This window comes from Rutidosis leptorrhynchoides, chromosome 9 (assembly GCF_046630445.1).
Source record: "Rutidosis leptorrhynchoides isolate AG116_Rl617_1_P2 chromosome 9, CSIRO_AGI_Rlap_v1, whole genome shotgun sequence".
Taxonomy (NCBI): domain Eukaryota; kingdom Viridiplantae; phylum Streptophyta; class Magnoliopsida; order Asterales; family Asteraceae; genus Rutidosis; species Rutidosis leptorrhynchoides.
Window position 1 is genome coordinate 9,928,811 of NC_092341.1, and position 4,384 is coordinate 9,933,194.

Sequence of the window (4,384 nt, forward strand, 5' to 3'; positions counted from 1 at the left end):
TTTTCCTTCAAACATTAGATTAACGGAAATTACCCGGCAATAATTTACAATAACGACTATAACAAACTTATTTCGTTCAAACTACGCACTACATATTAGCATACAACTTTTTCCACAAAACTACCACACCATAAAGTCCTAACCATAACGTGTAGTCCAACTCGAAGCAATGACTTGACCATTGACCTTATCAAAGTCAAACAAAACTTTCCTATATATTGCATGTGGCACCAAACCTCCAATATTCACATTCCATTCAAAGTTATAGATTAACTTTTCATTTAGAGAGATAATATATGGCAAGTAAATCACTTAACTCTAGTACAATTATTTTCTTCTTCATCTTTATTGCTGTCTTATCGCATCCCATGCACCAACAATCCGATGCAACTTCTTTAACTTCCCGTCGTATGTATCATTCTCTCTTTTCTTTATTTGTGAACTGTTTTATTATGCATGAAACTTTTGTACTCCGTATTTGAAATTCTAGATGAAAGTAAAACAATTAGAAAAGTTTTTTTCTTTATATTCGTGTTGTTATATTTCTAAATTAAAGTGGGGAATATAACTTGTTTGTTTAATTCCGCTTCCCTCTACAACTTAATACTCCATAAATTTCTAAAAAGAACAAAATCAAAGACACAATTTGACGACCCTTCTGTCTCTGTGTTGATGCCCAATGGAGTCGCCCATCAAATTTTACCCTAGGGTCGGCCCTGAGTATTGTTTTTATAGAGGATAAAACAAAATATTTATTGAGAATGAGGAGTAGTTTATTTAATGTTGTTTTATATGATATGGAAAATATATTTTACATGGCTGGAGCAATGACTTGATCATTGACTTTATCAAAGTCAGACAAAACTCTCATATATATTGCACGTGACACCAAACTTTCAATATTCACATTCTATCATAACTTAAAGATTAACTCTAGTACAATTATTTTCTTCTTCATCTTTATCATCATTGTATCGCATACCATGCACCAAGGATCTAATGCGACCTCTTTAACTTCTCTTCGTACGCATCATTCTCTCTTTTCTTTATCCGTGAATCGTACGTTTTATTACGCATGAAACTTCTATATATAAAATTGTAAAACAATTGGAAAAGTTGAAAAATTATTTTTACTCTATATCGCGTGTTGCTATCTTTCTAAATTAAACTAGGGAAATTCCTCTTATAATTCTTGCTCTGAAACTTCAATGTTTATTGAACAAAATCTGGTTGACATGCACGAACTATATGAGGATCGACTCAAATTTGTAACCTGATACACTTATGCTGATCATAACGTAATATATTTATGTGTTCGACTATTTTCTACCTTATCCTTTAATACATCTTGTGCCTAATTTTCTACATTTTGTTTATGCAGAGTTGTATCAGAACCCTCATTATCCACCGTGTCTATGTTGTCTAACAGATGCACCACCGCCACCCAATTGCTATTGTGCATGCTATGTGGTAACTTCGGAAAACAAGTCGCCTTAATATCGAAGAAAATCATTTTAGACAAATCAAAAAATACATGTCAAAGTCTCCTTACAATTCAAACAAATAAAAAATATAGTATATGTTGTTTATTGAATACATGATTTCGGTTTGTGTCGTCTAATAAATACATAAACTGAAATTGTTACCTGCATCATACTTTTGTAATATTATCAATCAATATTGAATATTGATTTGTTTTAAACCTTCATTTTCAGTTTACAGCTTAAAAATGTTTACTGTTCTGTCCAGTTTATGAATGCCAAAACACGTTTCACTACAAGAAATTCGTTCTTTTGCCACGAAATCATTTGTGGCGACAAAAATTTCGCCACAAACAACCCGCTAAACGACAAAAAAATCCTACTTTTTGACTTGTTGAGTCAAACTTAACTTTTGTGGCGACATGTCGCCAAAAAAGTCGCCGCAAATTTAATTTTACATTTCTTTTCCATTTTTCTTAATAAAAACCTGGTCAAAGGTTGAGTTTTTTTAATTGTGGCGACATGTCGCCACTAAAAGTTGTCGCAATTGTATATTTTTTATTTTTATTTCATTTAATTTTTTTCTCTCCAAATTGCAAAAATTATTAAGTGGAGGGAAAATTTCCCGCCATACCTATTGTGACGACTTGTCGCCACTAATGTTGCCGCAAAAGTTGCCACAAATTTAATTTTACATCTCCTTTCGTGCCAATAAAGTACAGATTTAGTGACTCATTTATTTATTTTATTTTATTGTTTAATTTAATTATAAGGTAAATGAAAAGTTCTTAACTGGGCCCTCTTTATTTTCACTCAATATTTTGGAGTACAATTTAGCGGGAATTTTCCCTCCGCATTTCATTAAATGATTTATATCTCTTAAACCTTTTCCTTTCACCATCCAATATTTTCTAATTCCCTTCCAACCTTTTTATCATTTTAGTACTCTTTCACGCTTTCTCACTTTGGTCCATATTCCTTACAATTCACGCACTAATCACCGACGTTGTTCTCAGGTTCGTTTTCTATTCTTCTTTATTCTTGCAATTGATATCTATTTTATGATTCTTGTTGTTGGTTGTAAAGTATGTATAAAAAGTTAGGGTTTTTTTTGGCTTTTTTGTTTCTCACTTTGATTGTGACGAATTTTTTCAATTATCTGTGTTTCTTTGGTTTGTATGATGATAATTTGTTTATTTACATTATGTATCTTATTATTAGGTTATTTATTTATTTACAAAGATACATGAACACGAAAAATTTACAAAATCACTTTAAGCTTTATGTATGATGTAATTTTCTTAAAATGTGATAAATTTGTATGTTTGTGTTTAAGTAGCTAAGCTACGGTTGTACTAGAATGTAAATTAATAACAAGCAATATAAACTCAAGTGCTAAAAAAATCAAACTGAAATATTATATGAACATAATATATAATTTGTATAAAAGTATAACGAACAAATTGGGTATTAATGTAATTAGGAGTTTGATACACTAGCAAGTAGCAACACTAATAAATGAAAAATAACAAAAGTGTACGTGTATAAACGGATGAGTTGCATGTGTCAAAGTGATTTGATTTGGGAAATTGTTGAAAACGCTCTTGTAGAAGATTTAAGAGACGTTTGGATTCCTAAAAAGGTGTACGCCTGTGATTTTTTAAGATGGCTAAGAGTATATAAAATTAAATTTATCCCTCAAATACTACAAAAATTACACAGATAGCCCCAAATTTTGAGGAGGCGACAGCCCTCCTTTGCCTCTATGAACATAATATATAATATGTTTAAACTCCGGATTTGTATGAATTGTATGAAATTAATTCTTGAACTAGTTTTATAACTAGAGTCTTGAATTTTCTACCTCACGATTTTTATGCATCTATGTTTTTATCTTAAATAAATTATGTTTAGTACTTTTGGCTCTGAATTTGAATTACTATTATCAAATCAAATTGCTTGACTTTTTCATTTAAGTGAGTCGTATATTGATATTTGTATGAGGTACATCCAACTTTTTAGGCAAGGAATTGGTAAAAATCAAAATTTGATGCTACTGCTTGTTTTGGGTGAACTTTGCTACTGTTGATTTTTTTTGAGTTGGGTTGTAAAATCTTAGTACTAATCTTAGTAAAATCTTAGTACTAATTTCAATGCAAGAACTTCAGAAAGAGAAGCCCAATCTGAGTGAGATAGAGATTATGGCGGAGGTTTTGGGCGAAACACGTGGTTGGAGGAGAGGTATTGGGATGAGAATACCCTCATCGTCTACATCCACGACCTCCACAGCCCAAATGAGCAAACGATATTATACTTTGGACGAGGTTGAGGCTTTACGGGCCGAGGATCAGAAGAAGATAATGGAGAAAATGGAAAAGATATTCCAAAAGAAGATGAATGAACAAATGGTGCACTACCATGAGAATTACACCTCGAAACTCTATGACGCGGTAGGTAAAGGGAAAGAGGCCTACGTATATGATGCAGTAGGTAAAGGGAAAGAGCCCTACATATATGTTGATGCCGAGGACGAGGAAAACTGTGGTAATAGTGATGAAGATGATGGATATGGTGATGGTAGCGATGGTGCATCGGGATCTTTGGCTTGACTTTGGTGTTTAGATTTTAGTATCTAATTCGTATGTTAAACATATGATATTTTGAACAATTGGGTATGTATTTCGTATGTTAAACATATGATATTTTGAACAATTGGGTATGTAGTTCGTATGTTAAACGATTGTAATTTGTGTTATCGGAAACGTTTAGTTTGTAGTAGATTTGTTTCTTTGATTTGTTAGAAAACAAGCAATAACAGGTTTTGTATCTGGGAAGAAAACCCGGCATTTCCGGGTGGGAAGCAGGAAAAACCAAAGCAGGTTATGCAGATTTTTTCTATTTGT

The 4,384-nt window shown here is 32.1% G+C and overlaps 1 long non-coding RNA gene across 1 annotated transcript; it reads left to right on the forward strand.

Moving 5' to 3' along the window:
* The first annotated feature begins 263 nt into the window (after window positions 1–263).
* On the forward strand, window positions 264–1,687 carry LOC139867699 (uncharacterized). Its single transcript, XR_011765920.1, has 2 exons — window positions 264–408; window positions 1,382–1,687. It is a non-coding gene; the product is annotated as an uncharacterized lncRNA (long non-coding RNA).
* The last annotated feature ends 2,697 nt before the right edge of the window (window positions 1,688–4,384 follow it).